At 38.0% G+C, this 20,426-nt stretch overlaps 1 pseudogene across 1 annotated transcript; it reads right to left on the bottom strand.

The window, feature by feature from the left end:
* Positions 1–11,706: 11,706 nt before the first annotated feature.
* On the bottom strand, positions 11,707–12,084 carry LOC309843386 (large ribosomal subunit protein eL31 pseudogene; annotated as a pseudogene). Its single transcript has one exon. The product of its transcript is annotated as a large ribosomal subunit protein eL31 pseudogene (transcript).
* Between the last annotated feature and the right edge of the window lie 8,342 nt (positions 12,085–20,426).

The raw sequence follows: 20,426 nt of genomic DNA, 5'->3' as shown, positions 1-20,426 counted from the left end.
CTGTTCACTGCATCTGTATCTTTGGGATAAATACCCAGGAGTACAATTGCAGGGTCATAGGGAAGTTCTATTTTTAATTTCTTAAGGAGTCTCCATACCATTTTCCAAAGTGGGTGCACCAACTTGTATTCCCACCAATAGTGTACGACGAGGATTCCCCTTTCTCCACATCCTCTCCAACACACGTTGTTTATTGTCTTGTTAATTTTGGCCATTCTAACTGGTGTAAGGTGGTATCTCAATGTGATTTTAATTTGAATCTCCCTGATGGCTAGTGATGATGAACATTTTGTCATGTGTCTGATAGCCATTTGTATGTCTTCATTGGAGAAGTGTCTGTTCATGTCTTCTGCCCATTTTTTGACATGATTATCTGTTTTGTGTGTGTTGAGTTTGAGGAGTTCGTTATAGATCTGGATATCAGCCCTTTGTCAGTATTGTCATTTGTGAATATCTTCTCCCATTCCATGGGTTGTCTCTTTGTTTTGCTGACTGTTTCCTTTGCTGTGCAGAAGCTTTTGATCTTGATGAAGTCCTAAAAATTCATTTTCACTTTTGTTTCCTTTGCCTTTGGAGACATATCTTGAAAGAAGTTGCTGTGGCCGATGTCGAAGAGATTACTGCCTATGTTCTCTTCTAGGATTCTGATGGATTCCTGCCTCACATTGAGGTCTTTTATCTGTTTCGAGTTTATCTTTGTGTATGGTGTAAGAGAATGGTTGAGTTTCATTCATCTATACATAGCTGTCCAATTTTCCCAGCACCATTTATCAAAGAGACTGCCTTTTTTTGGTGGACACCACTTTTGCACTCCGCTACCTTGCTAATACTGGCAATGGTGGCAGCCATCTTTGTACTCTCTCCCTACCTTGCTAGTGATGCTTGCTTTACCGCTATACTGCATATGGCCCCAACCCACCAAACCCAATGAGCAAGTGTACCTTGGCCCAACACTCCTTGGCAAATCAGCCCACTAAACTTAGCAGGTAATCCTGTGCTGGCTTGTCACTCCCCACCACACTGCCCTGTGAAAGCCCACAGGAGATTCCTCCACAACCTTGCTAAAGCCAACAGATGTATGCATTCCAAACAAGACATGCCCCTTGAATACCTGGCTCTGGTGCCTCAAAAGACCAAAACAATCAGAGGAATAGTTCTCAGCAGGCTACTACCCTCAGGGCACTGTACAGATAGCTCACTGAAACACACTCCCACTCTTCCTATGACCACTCCTTCAAGACTAGAGAAAGAGCTCTTTTGCCAAAATTAGAAACAGAGACTGTCAAGCAAAATAAGGAAACAGATATGTTCTAAATGAAAGAACAAGATAAAAGCACAGGGCAAAAAAAAAAATCAATGAAAAGGCAATAAGTAATATACCTGATAAAGACTTGAAAATAATGATCATAAAGATGCTCACCAATTTCAGGAAAAGATTAACACATAAAGTACTAAATAAAAGTTACAGAGCTAAAGAATATAATAATTAAGATGAAAAGTACACTAGAGAGAGGGACAGCTGGGTGGCTCAGTTAGTTAAGTGGCTACCTTTAGTTCAGGTCATGATCCCAGAGTCCTGGGATCAAATCCCACATTGGGATCCTTGCTCAGTGGGGAACATGCTTTTCCCTCTGCCTGCCACCTCCCCTGTTTTCTGCTCTTTCTCTCTCTCTCTCTCTGACAAATAAATAAATAAAATCTTTAAAAGAAAAGAAAAATACACTCAAGGGGTTCAATAACAAACTAGATGAAACAGAAGAAAGGACCAGTGACCTAGAAGAAAGGACAGTAGAAACCACCTAGAGTAGAAACATAAAAAGTTTTTTTTAAAGAATTTTTAAGAAGATAGCTTAAAAGACAAATGATAGTGAAAATAAAATCTGTGGGATGCAGTAGAGGGAGTTTTAAGAGAGAAGTTCATAGCATACAGTACTATATTGAGAAACAAAAAAAAAATTCTCAAATAAATAATCCAACTTTGCACTCAAAGGAGTTAGAAAAAGAAAAAAATAAAGCCCAAAGTTATCATAAAAAATAATAAAGATTGGAGAAGAAATAAGTGAAACAGAAACTAAAAACAATGGGAAAGACCAATGAAACCAAAACTAAGTTCTCTAAAAAGATAAACAAAATTGATAAAGCTTTAGCTAGCTTTACTAAAAAAAAAAAGAGAGAGAGAGAGAGAGAGGGATCAAATAAATGATATTATAAATGAAAGAGGAGAATAAAAATTAATACCAGTATATGCAGAAGGTCAGAAGAAACTATTAGGAACAGTTATATACCAACAAACTGGATAACCTATTAAAAGTGGACAAATGTATGAAAATATACAATCGTCTAAGACTAAATCATCAAGAAAAGAAAATATGAATAGAACTAATTGCTAGCAAGGAGTTTGTCAGTAACCAAAAACCTCCTAACAAACAAAAGCCCAGGACCAGATGGTTTCACTAGTAAATTCTAACATTCAAAGATTTAATAACCATCCCTTTCAAACTCTTATAAAAAAAAAAATCAAAGAGGAGGGAGTGGTTCTAAATGTATTTTATAAGTTCAACATTACTATGATACCAAAATCAGACAAGCATATCACAATAAAAAAAGAAAAATTATAGGCCAATATTGCTGATGAACATAGATGCAAAAATATTCATAAAAAATATTAGCAACTAAATTCTACAATACATTAAAAAGATCACACACCATGATCGTCAGATTTATTCCAGGGAATAAATTTGATTTATGGTTCAACATTCATAAATCAATCAAAATCCTACACCACATTAACAAAATGAATGTTAAAAATCATATGATCTCTCAATAGGTACTGAAAAAGTATTTTGACAAAATTCAATATCCACTTAATGATAAAGCTCTCAACAAAGTAAAGAGGAAATATACTTCAACATAATAAAGACCATATATGGCAAGGCAACAGCTAGCACTATATTCCTTGGACAAAAGCTGAAAGCTTTTCCTCTAAGATCAGGAACAAAACAAGGATGCTCACACACACCACTTTAACCGAATACAGTATTGGAAGTTGTAACCAGAACTATTAGGCAAGAAAAAGAAATAAAATGCATCAAAATTTAAAAAGGAAGTAGTAAAATTGTCACTATTTAGGGAATACGTGATTTTATATAAAGAAGACCCTAAAGACACCACAAAAAAACCATTAGAACTAATACATAAATTCAGTAAAGCTGCAGAATACAAAACCAACATACAAAAATCGATCATGTTTCTATATACTAATAACAAAACATAAAAATGACAATTTTTAAAAAAAATCCTATGTATAATTTCATCAAAAAGAATAAAATACCTAGGAAAAAATTTAATAAAAGAGAGGAAAGACCTGTACACAGGAAACTACAAGTCATTTATGAAAGAAATTGAAGAAGACAAACAAATGGAAAGACATTCTGTGTTCATGGGTTAGAAGAATTAATATTGTTAAAATGTCCATACCTAAATCAATCTATAGATTCAATGTCATCCCTATTAAAATTATAATGGCATTTTTTGCAGAAAAATAACAAACAACCCTAAAATTTATATAGAACCACAAAAGATCCCAAATAACCAAAACAGTCTTCAGGGGCAAAAAAAATAAAAAATAAAGAACAAAGCTGGATGGGTGCGAGTCAAGATGGCAGAGAAGTTGCAGGCTGAGATGACATCAGGTAGCAGGAGATCAGCTAGATAGCTTATCTAATCATTGCCAACAACTACAAATCCAACGGGAAATTGAAGAGAAGAAGAGCAACAATTCTAGAAACAGAAAATCGATCACTTTCTGAAAGGTAGGATCTGCGGAGAAGTGAATCCAAAGTGATGGACCGTAAGATAGACCGCGGGGGGAGGGGCTGGCTCCTGGCAAGCGGCAGAACAACAGAGCACAAAATCATGACATTTAAAAGTCTGCTCCACGGAGGGACATCACTCTAGAGGCTAAACCAGGGGTAAGCCCATGCAGGGGCAGCGTAATCCCAGGTCCCGTGGGGTCACAGAAGGTCCAGGGGTGTCTGAGTGTCACAGACCTCGCAGGTATTAGAGCAGGGAAGCCGGCAAAAGTGACAAAGCCAAGGAGTGAGCTCTCAACTTGGGCTTACCTTGAACTGCTCACAGAATGGGTGAGCTCGGAGCACAGCCAGAGGCCACAGAGAGAGAAGCGACAGGGCGCTTTTCTCCAAGTGCGAGCAATTGAGCGCTTTCCCCCAAGTGCAGCCAGAAGCGAGGGAGACAGGGACGATTGGGCCCTTTTCTCTGAGGGTGCACTGAGGCACTCGGCTCCTCCAGGCTGGAGATTGGGAGGCCGCCATCTTCATTCCCGTCCTCCAGACCTCTACGGAAAGTGCTCAGGGAACAAAAGCTTCCTAAAGCAAACCCAAGTGGATTATTTAGCCTGACCCCTAGTAAGGATGGTGCAATTCTGCCTGGGGCAAAGACACTTGAGAATCACTACAACAGGCCCCTCCTCCAGAAGATCAACAAGAAACCCAGCCAAGACCAACATCACCTACAAGGAGAACAGCGAAATTCCAGAGGAGGAGAAAGCAAATCTTATCTGGACAAAATGACAAGGCAGAAAAACTTACCACAAAAAAAAGAGCAAGAGGCAGTACGGAAGGCTGGGGACCTAATCAATATGGACATTGGGAATGTGACAGATCTAGAGTTCAGAATGACCATTCTCAAGGTTCTAGATGGGCTCAAAAAAGGCATAGAAGATATTAGAGAAACCCTTTCCAGAGAGATAAAAGCCCTTTCTGGAGAAGTAAAAGAACAAAAATCTAACAAAGTTGAAATAAAAAAAGCTACGAATGAGGTGCAATAAAAAAATGGAAGCTCTTACTGCTAGGATAAATGAGGCAGAAGAATTAGTGACATAGAAGACCAAATGACAGAGAATAAAGAAGCTGAGCAAAAGAGAGACAAATACTGGAGCACGAGGAGAGAATTTGAGAGATAAGTGACACAATAAGACGATACAACATTAGAATAATTGGGATTCCATAAGAAGAAGAAAGAGAGAGGGGAGCAGAAGGTATATTGGAGAATATTATTATAGAGAATTTCCCTAATATGGCAAAGGGAACAAACATCAAAATCCAGGAGATGCTAAAATGCCCCTAAAAATCAATAAAAATAGGTCCACACCTCATCACCTGATAGTAAAATTTACAAGTCTTAGCGAAAAGAGAAAATCCTGAAAGCAGCCCGGGAAAAGAAGTCTGTAACATAGAAGGGTAAAAACATTAGATTGGAAGCAGACCTATCCACAGAGACCTGACAGGCAGAAAGAACTGGCATGATATATTCAGAGCACTAAACGAGAAAAACATGCAGCCAAGAATACTATATCCAGCTAGGCTATCATTGAAAATAGAAGGAGAGATAAAAAGCTTCCAGGATAAACAAAAACTGAAAGAATCTGCAAACACCAAACCAGCTCCACAGGAAATATTGAAAGGGGTCCTCTAAGCAAAGAGAGACCCTAGAAGTAGTAGATCAGAAAGAAACAGAGACAATATACAGTAACAGTCACATTACAGGCAATACAATGGCACTAAATTCATACCTCTCAATAGTTACCCTGAATGTTAATGGGCTAAATGCCCCAATCAAAAGACACAGGGTATCAGAATGGATTAAAAAACCAAAACGCATCAATATGCTGCCTACAAGAAACTCATTTCAGATCCGAAGACACCTCCAGATTTAAAGTGAGGGGGTGGAAAAGAATTTACCATGCTAATGGACATCAGAAGAAAGCAGGAGTGGCAATCCCTATATCAGATCAATTAGATTTTAAGCCAAAAACTATAATAAGAGATGAGGAAGGACACTACATGATACTCAAAGGGTCTGTCTAACAAGAAGACCTAACAATTTTAAATATCTATGCCCCTAACATGGGAGCAGCCAACTATATAAACCAATTAATAACAAAATCAAAGAAATACATTGACAATAATACAATAATAGTAGGGGACTTTAATACTCCCCTCACTGAAATGGACAGATCATCTAAGCAAAAGATCAACAAGGAAATAAAGGCCTTAAATGACACACTGGACCAGATGGACATCACAGATATATTCAGAACATTCCATCCCAAAGCAACAGAATATACATTCTTCTCTAGTGCACATGGAACATTCTCCAGAATAGACCACATCCTGTGTCCTAAATCAGGTCTCAACCGGTATCAAAAGATTGGGATCATTCCCTGCATATTTTCAGACCACAATGCTCTGAAGCTAAAACTCAATCACAAGAGGAAATGTGGAAAGAACCCAAATACATGGAGACTAAACAGCATCCTTCTAAAAAACTGAATGGGTGAACAAGAAAATTAAAAAAGAATTTAAGAAATCATGGAAACAAATGATAATGAAAACACAACAGTTCAAAATCTGTGGGACACAACAAAGGCAGTCCTAAGAAGAAAATATATAGCATTACAAGCCAAAGAAACAAGAAAGGTCTCAAATACACAACTTAACCCTACACCTAAAGGAGCTGGAGAAATAACAACAAAGAAAGCGTAAACCCAGCAGAAGAGAAATTGTGAAGATCAGAGCAGAAATCAATGAAATAGAAACTAAAAAAACAAGAGAACAAATCAACGAAATTAGGAGTTGGTTCTTTGAAAGAATTAATAAGATTGATAACCCCCTGGCCAGACTTATCAAAAAGAAAGGGAAAGGACCCAAATCAATAAAATCATGAATGATTTTGTTATTAATTGGTTTATATAGTTGGCTGCTCCCATGTTAGGGGCATAGATATTTAAAATTGTTAGGTCTTCTTGTTAGACAGACCCTTTGAGTATCATGTAGTGTCCTTCCTCATCTCTTATTATAGTTTTTGGCTTAAAATCTAATTGATCTGATATAGGGATTGCCACTCCTGCTTTCTTCTGATGTCCATTAGCATGGTAAATTCTTTTCCACCCCCTCACCAAAGAAATACAAACAATTAAAAGAACATACTATGAGCAATTCTACGCCAACAAATTCGACAATCTGGAAGAAATGGATACATTTCTAGAGACATATAAACTACCACACCTGAACCAGGAGGAAATAGAAAACCTGAACAGACCCATAACCAATAAAGAGATTGAAGCAGTCATCAAAAATCTCCCAACAAACAAGAGCCCATGGCCAGACGGCTTCCCAGGGGAATTCTACCAAACACTTAAAGATGAATTAATTCCTATTATCCTGAAACTGTTCCAAGAAATAGAAATGGAAGGAAAACTTCCAAACTCATTTTATGAGGCCAGCATCATCTTGATCCCAAAACTAAACAAGGATCCCATCAAAAAAGAGAATTACAGACCAATATCCTTGATAAACACAGATGTGAAAATTCTCACCAAAATACTGGCCAATAGTATCCAACAGCACATTAAAAGGATTATCCACCACAACCAAGTGGGATTTATTCCAGGGCTGCAAGGTTGGTTCAACATCCACAAATCAATCAATGTGATACAAGACATTAATAAAAGAAAGAACAAGAACCATATGATACTCTCAATAGATGCTGAAAAAGCATTTGACAAAGTGCAGCATCCCTTCCTGATTAAAACTCTTCAAAATGTAGGGATAGAGGGCACATAACTCAGTATTATCAAAGCCATCTATGAAAAACCCACTGCAAATATCATTCTCAATGGAGAAAAACTGAAAGCTTTTCTGCTGAGGTCAGGAACACGGCAAGGATGTCCATTATCACCACTGCTATTCAACATAGTACTAGAAGTCCTAGCCTCAGTAATCAGACAACAAAAAGAAATTAAAGGCATCCAAATCGGCAAAGAAGAAGTCAAACTATCACTCTTTGCAGATGATATGATACTATAAGTGGCTGTTTCCTGTCGGCGACGGCGACGAGAGAAGAATTAGGCACAAACAAGTCAGCTGCAAAAGACTGGGAGCAGGGGACAATAGTCGAAAAGGACTGCTGCCGCGAGCAACTCCACAGTCTCACTTTTATTTGATAGAAAACAATAGCCAACAGAAGGATTGAAGTCACGTCTTGCAGGCCAGCAAGGAGGAGGGTAATGTTTATAGTTAACCAAGCACATTCAAAGGACTCATCTAACTAAGAAGGAGCACTTTTGGGAAGAGAAAGGAGCGATCACGAAAAAGGGAAGCAGGCGGTTTTCGTTCCACCCTGAGCTGACCGGGCGTTCCTGGGTGCTGGGCTTCCCTGAAGCAGGCGGCATTCCGCCCGGAGCGAGCCAGGCATCCCCAGCTGCCCAGCTTCACAGTCGTACATCATCCTTCTCCCCAAAGACCTGTTGTCAGTATCAGTGTTTCTTAAGGCCATATCAAAATGTGCTTGGCAGCTAGTAAAATCCCCCCAGGGGTTACAGTTTAAGTAACAAATTGTTCCGAGGGGCAGCAGCAATAAGTGGAAAACCCAAAAGACTCCACTCCAAAACTGCGAGAACTTGTACAGGAATTCAGTAAAGTGTCAGGATGTAAGGTCAATGCACGGAAATCAGTTGCTTTTCTTTACACCAACAACAAGACAGAAGAAAGAGAAATTAAGGAGTCAGTCCCATTTACAATTGCACCCAAAACCATAAGATACCCAGGAATAAACCTAACCAAAGAGACACAGAATCTATACTCAGAAAACTATAAAGTACTCATGAAAGAAATTGAGGAAGACACAAAGAAATGGAAAAATGTTCCATGCTCCTGGATTGGAAGAACAAATATTGTGAAAATGTCTATGCTACCTAAAGCAATCTATACATTTAATGCAATCCCTATCAAAATCCCATCCATTTTTTTCAAAGAAATAGAATAATCCTAAAATTTATATGGAACCAGAAAAGACCTCGAATAGCCAAAGGAATATTGAAAAAGAAAGCCAAAGTTGGTGGCATCACAATTCCAGACTTTAAGCTCTATTACAAAGCTGTCATCATCGAGACAGTATGGTACTGGCACAAAACCAGACACATAGATCAATGGAACGGAATAGAGAGCCCAGAAATAGACCCTCAACTCTATGGTCAACTCATCTTCGACAAAGCAGGAAGGAATGTCCAATGGAAAAAATATCTTCAACAAATGGTGCTGGGAAAATTAGATAGCCACATGCAGAAAAATGAAATTGGACTATTTCCTTACACCACACATGAAAATAGACTCAAAATGGATAAAGGACCTCAATGTGAGAAAGGAATCCATCAAACTCCTTGAGAAGAACACAGGCAGCAACCTCTTTGACCTCAACCACAACAACTTCTTCCTAGGAACATCGCCAAAGGCAACGGAAGCAAGGGCAAAAATTAACTGTTGGGACTTGATCAAGATCTAAAGCTTTTGCACAGCAAAGGAAACAGTCAACAAAACCAAAAGACAACTGACAGAATGGGAGAAGATATTTGCAAACGACATATCAGATAAAGGACTAGTGTCCAAAATCTATAAATAGCTTAGCAAACTCAACACCAAAAGAACAAATTGTCCAATCAAGAAATGGGCAGAGGACATGAACAGACATTTTTGCAAAGAAGACATCCAGATGGCCAACAGACACATGAAAAAGTGCTCCACATCACTCACATCAGGGAAATACAAATCAAAACCACAATGAGATAACACCTCATACCAGTCAGAATGGCTCAAATTAACAAGTCAAGAAATGACAGATGCTGGTGTGGATGCGGAGAAAGGGGAACCCTCCTACACTGTTAGTAGGAATGCAAGCTGGTGCAACCACTCTGGAAAACAGTGTGGAGGTTCTTCAAAAAACTGAAAATACAGTTACCTTATGACCCAGCAATTGCACTACTGGGTATATATCCTAAAGATACAAACATGGTGCTCCAACGGGGCACGTGCACCCAAAAGTTTACAGCAGCAATGTCCAAAATAGCCAAACTATGGAAAGAACCTAGATGTCCATCAACTGATGAATGGATAAAGAAGAGGTGGTATATATACACAATGGAATACTATGCAGCCATCAAAAGAAATGAAATCTTGCCATTTGCGACGACGTGGATGGAACTAGAGGGTATCATGCTTAGCGAAATAAGTCAATCGGAGAAAGACAACTATCATATGATCTCCCTGATATGAGGAAGTGTAGATGCGATGTGGGGGGGTTGGGGGGTAAGAAAATAAAAAATGAAAGAAGATGGGATTGGAAGGGAGACAAAGCATAAAAGACACAATCTCAAAAAACAGACTGAGGGTTTCTGGAAGGAGAGGGGATGGGAGAGGGTGGTGGGGATATGGACATTGGGGAGGGTATGTGCTATGATGAGTGTTGTGAAATGTGTAAACCTGGCGATTCACAGATCTGTACCCCTGGGGATAAAAATATGTTATATGTTTTATGTTTATTAAAAAAATAATTTAAAAAATACTTCAGCAAAAGATGAAAGAATAAACAAAAAGAAAAAAGAAAAAAGAAAAAAAAAAAGAACAAAGTTGGAGACATCATGCACCCTGATTTCAAACTATATTACACAGCTATAGTAATGAAATCAGTATGGTATTGGCATAAAAAAAAAAAAACAGACAAATATATCAATGGAGCAGTATCAAGAACACAGAAATAAACCCATGATAAATGATGAATTAATTTATGACAAAAGAGGCAAGAATACACAATGGGAAAAGAACAGTTTCTAAAAAAATGGTATTGAGTTAACTGGACAGTCATATGCAAAAAAATTGAAACTGGACTACTATCTTACACCACACATAAAAACTAACTCAAAATAGATTGAAGACTTGCATATAAAACCAGAAACAATTAGACTCCTAAAAAAAAACAGGTGTTAAGTTCCTTGACATCATTCTTGGAGATATCACCACTTCTTTTGGATCTGACTCCAAAAGCAATGGCAACAAAAGGAAAAATAAACAAATGGGACTACATCAAACTAAAAAGCTCTGTACAGCAAAGAAAATCATCAACAAAATAAAAAGGCAACCTACTGAATGGGAAAAGATATTTGCAAATCATATATCCAATAGAGGTTAATATCCAAAATATATGAAGAACTCATATAACTCAATAACCAAAAAAGCAAAGAATCCAATTACAAATGGGCAAAGGTTCTGAATAGACATTTTTCCAAAGAAGACATACAGATAGCCAATAGGTACACGATAATATTGGTTTCAGAAGTAGAATTTAGTGATTCGTCACTTACTTATAACACCCAATATCCATCATAACAAGTGCCTTTCTTAATACCCATCACCCATTTAACTTACCCTCTCATCTACCTCCCCTCCAGCAACCCTCAGTTTGTTCTCTATCATTGAAGTCTCTTATGGTTTGCTTCCCTTTCTCTTAAAAAGTACTGGGTAATGGGCATTAACGAGTGCATGTGAGGTGATAAGCACTGGGTGCTATATGTAACTAATGAACCATTGAACACTACCATATGTTAGCTAACTGAATTTACATTTTTTTAAAAGAAAGCTACATTCAAAAAGAAAAAAAGGAACTGTTGATTTTTCAGTTCCTTCAGCTTTTTACTTAATAGGACAGAGTGAAAACCTCAATTCCTTACCTCTCACCTGGATTTTACGTAACTCAATGACAACCTTATTTTGCCTGTATTTCTTAGAATGGTTATTTTCTTATATCAAGGTATTTTATATCAATTGGAAAGCACTTTTTTTTTTTTTGCAATTTTATACCTTTATTTGACAATCAGTGGTTAGGTCTCATCCACATTAACTGTCAGCAGATTTTTGAAAGTGGTGACAGGTGCATAATTAACCAATGTATAGAGTTTGTTTGCTGAATCTTCACCCTTGTTACATTTTCTGGACAACCACACATGGACATAGTACAGAACATTCCTTATTCCTTTGGCCAAAACAGCTTTGTTGAGCCTGGAGCTCCCATCTCCATCATGGCAAATTTCCAGATCTCTTTGAGAGCCCAAGGGGCACACTTCTTGAAACCCATTCCATGGATGCGCTTGTAACTGTTGATGGTGCATTCTCTGATCAGTAACTCATTGACGACAGAATGGCTCTTCTTCTCACCTCCCTTCTTTGTGGAAGCCATTATGTTGGACTCTGGCTGGAAAACTGGAAAGCATTTTTAGTCTTTGTCATGATCTACTTGTCGGTTTTAAATATAAAATCTCCATCTTGCAGCCAAATAGATCTATTAAATCCAGGAACTCCAAAAAAACATGCCTTACCAGTGTGCCCATGGGAAGGACTCTGATGTACTTACAGCCCAGAATTGGCTTGTCTCTTCATCTGAGTTTCTTTGGGCTGAAGTGTAGCAGTCAGTACAATTACAGACAGCCTTTAATGTTGGTATGGTCTTCTGCCATGGTGAAGTTACTATCTATGTTATCTATCAGAATCAAATATTCTATCTGGTTATAGTATACAATGTGGTTCTGTTCTCTTTTTTTCCCCCAATGGGTTTTTGTTCTGTTTTTACATATATAAAACCAAAGAAGAAGAAAAATAAACAAGAAGCTCAGCCAGTTTGGGGGGTGGGGTGGGATTTTAGTGCAAAAGTGATATCAAACTCTAGATGAACCTATGGGCAAGATAAGAAAGCTATCGAGTCTAACCATACACAGACTGAGGAGAAAAAGTTTTTAAAGGTGTAAGCCTGGGGAAATTTGTATCAATTGTTGTTGCATCTTTCTACAAACCTACGGTCATTCACTGCAGTGAGACACACACCAATTTTTAAGTGTAAGGAAGAAAACACAGTGATATGTAAAAAAACAAAATAAAACAAAACAAAACAAAACAAAAACTAGAAAATGATTGGGTTCAAGAGACCAGAAGAACAGCCCTGATCTTTCTAGTACTGGGTATGTGACACTGTATAGGACTCTCCTCTTTGGGGGGGCCTCAGTTCCTATCTGTGAAACAAGGGTCTGCTTAGATTACTCTTAAATTAGTCCCTGGGTAGGTCTCAATGGCAGAGTCAAGAACACCAGCACATGAAATTACGGTCAGTAGGACAGTAGGGACAACCCTAGACTGGATCCAGAAGGACTGGAAACACCATTATCAAGTATGTGAGATCCAAGTGTAGGGGAAAGAATGAAGCAGAGCCAAAGGGAAGTACTAACCCCCCAGTCTAAAATCTTGGTATGAACTATATGAAGAAAATGTATAATAGTATGTAGAAATGGAGAAAATCAGAGAGAGGTTGGAAAGCAGATTACAAAAATGAAGTAGCTGTTCAAAACATACTGAAGCCATGAAGGAAAGAACAAGGTGGCAAGAGCCCCTTCCTGTTGGAAACATGGCAGTTAGTTCAGCAGGATAGAAAGGGACTGGTCCTTGGTTGGGTTTTTTAAAGGAAAAGATCTAAAAAGTCCATGGCTCTAAGTACATGGTAAGACTTAATAGAAATAATTTCAGGATAATATGTGATTTTTTAAATTATCTGGCCATAATCCCTATCATCATCATGATTCATCCTCCCCACTGATGTCCACTCACTGATCTTATACCATGAACGAGTGCTGTACAACTGTTTCCCTTCCCTTCTCTCTTGTGCACTTTCTCTCCCCCCATACTATCCCCATACCCCCTATTAATTTGTTTTCAAATCTTCTTTTTCAGGATTTCTCTATAGGGTTGGTTATAGTAACTGGATTTCTTTGGTAGCCTGTAGATTTTACCAATTTAGGAGTGACTTTTTTTTTTTTTTAAGAACACCTAGTAAAGTTAGAATTAGTGGAATTTTTTTATTATTAATTTTATAGACTTGCTTTTAGAGAAAAACTGGCCAGGCTGTTTTGTCACAAAGGCAAATTTGGATTATGACTAAAATATTAAAACAGTGACACTAAGAGCTTGCAAGTGGCTACCGGAAGTGTAAACACAATTGCCAAACGGTCCTTTATTTTCTCTAACTGTACCCAGTGGCTCATCTCAAACAGACCCTTTTAAAAGTCACACCAAGGACAATCACAATTATTCTCTCCCTGACTTTTATGGACATAAGAATAAATGAGACTGTCAAATACAGACAAACAACACATATACAATTTGAGGCCACTAAAAAGTATTATGTTAATAGTAGGTTTTCTTGGACTTGAATTTAAGACCTATGATAAGAAAAGTTGTTGGTATAAATACTTGAGAGGACTGGAAGAACTCTGAAGATTTACATTTAGTGATCTCTATTCCTGCTCTCTAATGCTGTGTAACAGACCACCCCAAAAGTTGTAAAATAACTGTAACACGTATTTTGCTCTAAAATCTGCAATTTGGGTAGGGCTTAGTTAGAGTAGCTAACCTTTGCTCTAGTTGGTATCATCTAGATAGAAAATGGAGGCTGGAAGCATCTCATGGCTCACTAACTCACAAGTATTTTGGTTCATTCTGGCTGCTGGCTAGGAGTTTCAGTTCCTTTCCACCTGGGCCTCTCCATGAAGTCTTTGTGTGAACTACTTTGGGTTTTCTCACAGCACACTGGCGTGTTTGAAGGTTGAGCATCCAAAGAAAAAGCAAGACAGACAGAAGCCTTTTGTGATTTGGCATCACAATTTATGCAACATCATTTCTGCTATATATTGCAGTTATGAAATTCCACTAGGGTTTAAGGGCAGAGTACATAGACCTTGCTTCTAAATGGAGGAATGTCAACATCACATTATAGGAAGATCATGTAGAATATATAAGAAGCCATAACTGGATAGTACAATCTGCCACAGCACCTATGCAGAAAAGTGCCTCTGTGTCTAAATAGGAGAACACTAGTTCTCAACTACTACATATCAAACATGGAAACGATTACCCCCTCAGCTTCTCATTACCAGTCATTCAGTTTCTAGTCTTTAGGAATCAAATGGGTTTTAGGAGAGGGTGATGCATTCGCTCCCTGAGGACATGAATTCACCTTCCCTTTACCATCCTAGAATAGCTGTTCTGCTCTGAGCTCAGAGCAGAAAATTACTGCCTATTCCCCACCAAGCCTTCTTCAACCCCACATTCTTCCCCAGTGTTCATCAGAAAGGGTGATGTTGTCGGGCAAAAGAGAGTGCCATGATACAGCATCCTGCCCAAGGTTATATTCTCCAAACTCTGTCCCTTCTGGTGTTAATACCCCCACAGTGAAGAAGAATATTTCAGTTCAAGAAAAGTCTCTCTTGAATTTAACAAGGCAAAAGAAATATTTATTCTAAATGGGAATTTAAATGTCATGTTTTTAAAAATTATTTCAATCTTCTTTCATAGGTTTATAGGCCAGGCTAAAAAGTTCTGTAGTCCATAAAATCCTTCAAGGTAGCTTCAATTTCCAATAACATCCTTGGTCCGAAGAAGTGAAAACTACCACCTTTTCAAATTTGTGATTTAGCTTGGTCACTAGTCTTCTCATCTGAACATTCCTGTAAAAGCAAACTCAGGAATCAAGATACTAATTTTTTTCTTGAAACAGATGAGAAACAATTGCTGAATCTAGAAACCTGAATCTCATTCTATTTCTAAGGGCCCAATTCCAAACTCAATTTCTAAATACCTATGTTCAACTGTGCTATGGGTTCAATGCCAACTAGAATGACAGGGGATCTTATTCATTTTAGAGAAATTGGAATTTCCCCCTATCTAAGAAAATAAGGCTACTAAATAAGACTCAAATCATTCTTACAAGATAACATATTTGAAAAGTTAATTATCAATAAAACATGAACATATGTGTTCAACATGTGTTCCTGTGTTCCCCAAATACCTGAAGATAAACAAAGGTTTAGAAATGAAGGAATGTGGGTAGGGGGAGAACTTGTTGCTGAGTATACTTATAGGGGACAAGACCAAAAGTCTCCACAAAAAGACTGATGTACAACTATCTAAGCACAAATGTGAGTCCTCTTATTCAGTTCTATCTTCACTACTCGTTCCCTACTTTAAAGGGAAAATGATGGGCGCCTGGGTGACTCAGTGGGTTAAGCCTCTGCCTTCGGCTCAGGTCATTATCCCAGGGTCCTGGGGTCAAGGCCCGCATCAGGCTCTCTGCTGGGCAGGGAGCCCCTTTCCCCCTCTCTTTCTGCCTGTCTCTCTGCCGGCTTGTGATATCACTCTCTCTGTAAAATAAATAAAAAATAAAATTTTAAAAGAAAAATGACTCTGCATTCATTCCATTTACATATTCCAGATGCTTCACCTTTCAAAGAAGAAAATCTGTTCAGTATCAAGAGATATGCAAAATTCCACCTTTTCCCCCGAATTGAAGGCAATTTTTTTAAAGATTTTATTTTATTTATTTAACAGAGAAAGAGAGATCACAAGTAGGCAGAGATGCAGGCAGAGGGGGAGAGGGAAGCAGGCTCCCTGCTGATCAGAGAGCCCAATGCGGGGCTCGATCCCAGGACCCTGAGATCATGACCTGAGCTGATGGCAGAGACTTTAACCCACTGAGCCACCCAGGCACCTGGCAATTTTTAACTAAGATACAAATGAATTTGCAAGAAATCTGCCCCTTCCCCAGAGCAAAGCTGAACTGAATGAAGTGGCAGGTGTATCTCATTTATGTAATGGCATCACATGTAGGCACCCAGTCTTCCTCTGGAGCCCCTCTGGGACATCTCAAGTGAAAGGAATATGGTCAATGAAAAGTCTCCCATCTATTTTCCACATAATTTGGACACAATCTAATGTTAAAGAATAACACATAAGAGCTTAATATTCTTGGTATGAACAGTAGTAATTTAATTTATGCAATTCAGTTGAATTGAAATACTATTATAGTCATTTTCCCTCTCTGGTTTCATAATTATTCACTGCAGACAGATTTAAGATCCATGATTAAATAAGTACACTTTTCTTGCTATTCAAGTATTTTGGATTAGGTCAAAGTACCAATTAGAAATGGTACAGTTACTAGAAAACAGAAGAATGTAAGTAATGGAGAAGCTAATTTCTCTTTTCTGTAAGATAAATCTAGAAACGAGAAGTTGAAGCAAATAAACAGTTTCATTTGAGACCTGAGTAACACTATCTTTAGCCCATGTCTTCTTTCTTCATGATCCAAGAGGCTTGGTCATCTATCATTTTCAATAATTTTAAGTTCTCAAGGGTAAGAATCATTTATTTCCTTTTTCAGTCATAGCGCCTAGCATATATTAGCTCTAAGCAGTATTTGTTGAATGATTAAATGGATAAAAGGAAAAATGAACAAATGAGTGAAAAACAAATGGAGGACAAGTATAGTGAGAATACATTTAAATATACAATGACTATACAGGCAGCAATACATTTATTGCTCAGTGTTTCATTCATGAAGGTATGTATTACATATACCAGGGCATATCTTATGGGAAGAAGTGATTTTTTTTTAAGATTTTATTTATTTATTTGAAAGACAGAGGACACAAGAAGGGAAGGAACAGAGAGAGAAGGAGATGCAGGCTCCGTGCTCGATCCCAGAAACCTGAGATCATGACCTGAGCCAAAAGCAGACATTTAACTGACTGAGCCATCCAAGCACACTGAGAAGTGATATTTAAACTGGATATTGAAAAAAAATTTTTTTAATTTAAAAAAATAAACTGGATATTTAGTGATATGCAAAATCTGAAGAAAAAATAAAGTTGTATCTTGTTTTGAGGAACATAGGATTTGGAGTCAAAAGATTGGCTTGCAGCCCTCCCTAACTTAATCGTTTACTAGATGTGTAATTTTTGGCCAGGTAAGGGAAATGCTCTGAGCCTCTACCCTCATCTATACAATGGAGATAATAATAGCTACCTTATAAATTCTTATAAGGTTTTCTATATTCTTTCAACTCTTCTTTTTTTAAATGTATGCCATGCCATTTTAGTCCATGTTGTATATTAATTTTCTATTAATGTATACATTCTTAGAAAGGTACAATTCCTGTTAATCATTCTTATGATGGTTAATTTTATGTGTCAACTGCATGGGACCAAGGGGTGCCCAGATTAAACATTATCTGGGTGTGTCTTCAAATGAGATTAGCATCAGAATTAGAAGTAGGTTGAATCAGAAGTAGATTGCCTTCCTCAATATAGGCAAGTATCATCCAATCCACTGCGGGCGGGAATAGAACAAGATGCAGACAAAAAAAGGAACTGTCTTCTTCCTACCTGTCTGTTGAGCTAGAACACTGGTACTCTCCTGCCCTTGAACTGGGATTAACACCACTGGCACACCTAGTTCTCAGGCCTTTGGACTTGGACTAGAATTTAACAGATTGAGGGACTGCTCAGATTCCATAATCACTCTCTCTATCTATCTATCTATCTACCCACCCATCTATCTATCTACAGGCATATCTCATTTTGTTGCACTTTGCATTATTGTGTTTCATAGATATTCCATTGCAAATTGAAGGTTTATAGCAACACTGCATGGAACAAGTCTATCAGTACCATTTTTCCAATAGTATTTGCTCATTTCATGTCTCTTTATCAAATTTTGGTAATTCTTCCAATATTTCAAAATTTTCATTACTATTGTGTCTGTTATGGTGATCTGTGATCAGCAATCTTTCCTGTTACTGTTGAAATTGTTATGGGGCGCCAACAACTGCCTATGTAAGACAGCAAACTTAACTCCACTGACTGGATATTCCCCCACCTCTTTCCCTTTCCTCCGACCTCCCTAGGCCCTGAAACACAATAATATTGGAATCAGGCCAATTAACCACCCTACAATGACCTCTAACTGTTCAAGTGGAAGGAAGAATCACATATCTTTCACTTTACATCAAAAGGTAGAAATGATTAAGCTTAGCAAGGAACAAATGTTGAAAGCCAAGATAGGCCAAAAACTACATCTCTTGCATCAGTTAACCAAGTTGTAAAAGCAAAGGAAAAGTTCTTAGAGGAAATTAAAAGTGCTACACCAGTGAACATGCTAATGATCAGAAAGTGGAACGGACTTTATAATTAATGTGGAGAAAGTTCTGATGAAGGAGCAAACCAGCCACAGTATTCCCTTAAGATAAAGCTAAACCCACAGTAAGGCCCTAACTCTCTTCAATTCTATCAAGACTAAGAGGTAAGGAAGCTGTAGAAGGAAAGTCTGAAGCTAACAAAGATAAGATCATGAGGTCTAAGGAAAGAAGCCTTCTCCACCATTTAAATGTGCAAGGTGACACTGCAAGTACTGATACAGAAGCTGCAACAAGTTCTCCAGAAGATCCAGCCAAGATAATTAACGAAGGTGGCTACACTAAATGACAGATTGTCAGTGCATACAAAACAATCCCCTATAGGAAAAAGAAGCCATCTGCCATAGCTAGAGAGATGTTGAGCTTTGATGCTTCAAAGAACAGTCTGACACTCTTGATAGGGGCTAATGCAGCTGATGAATTAAAGTGGAAGCCAGTACTCATTGACCATTCTGAAAATCCTAAGATCCTTAAGAATCATGCTAATTCTACTCTGCCTGTGCTCTATAAATGGAACAATAAAGGCTGGACGACAGTAAACCTGTTTATAACATTGTTTACTGAACATTTTAAGCCCATTTTTGAGACCTAGTGTTCAAAGAAAGATTCCTTTCAAAACAATATGGCTTACTGGCAACATACCTGGTCACCCAAGAGCTCTGATGGAGATATACCAGAGATTAATGTTGTTTTCATGCTTGCAAACACAACATCTATTCTCCAGACCACTGATTAAGGAGTCATTATATCTTTCAAATCTTAGTATTTAAGAAATACATTTCGTAAGGCTATAGCTGCCATATATAGTAATTCCTCTGATGGATCTAGGCAAAGTAAATGGAAAACCTTCTGGAACGAATTTATCATTTAAGATGCCATTAAGAACATTTGTGATTCATGGGAAGGGGTTAAAATATCAACATAAGGAAGAGTTTGGAAGAAGGTGGTTCCAAACCTTCATGGATGACTCAGTGGAGAAAGTGACTGGAAATGAGATGGCATAATCAAGAGAACCAGAATTAGAAGTAGAGCCTTATGATGTCACTAAACTGATGCAATCTCATGAGAAAATTTTCACAGATAAGGAGTTGCTTCTTACCGATGAGGAAAGAAAGCGGTTTCTTGAGATGAATTTTACTCCTGGTGAAGATTGCTGAAATGACAACCAAGGATTTAAAATATTACATAAACTTGATTGATTAAACAGCTGCTAGGTTTGAAAGGATTGACTAATACAGTTTTTTTTTAAAGATTTTATTTATTTATTTGACAAAGAGAGATCACAAGTAGATGGAGAGGCAGGCAGAGAGAGAGAAAGAGAGAAAGGGAAGCAGGCTCCCTGCTGAGCAGAGAGCCCGCTGTGGGGCTTGATCCCAGGACCCTAAGATCATGGCCTGAGCCGAAGGCAGAGGCTTAACCCACTGAGTCACCCAGGCGCCCCTTGACTACAGTTTTTAAATAAGCTCTACTGCGGGTAAAATGATATCTAACAGCATTGCATGCTACAG

This window comes from Mustela nivalis, assembly GCF_964662115.1.
Source record: "Mustela nivalis genome assembly, chromosome: 10".
Taxonomy (NCBI): Eukaryota; Metazoa; Chordata; class Mammalia; order Carnivora; family Mustelidae; genus Mustela; species Mustela nivalis.
Note: the sequence above shows the minus strand (reverse complement) of the source record. Positions and strands in the feature narration are given on the sequence as shown.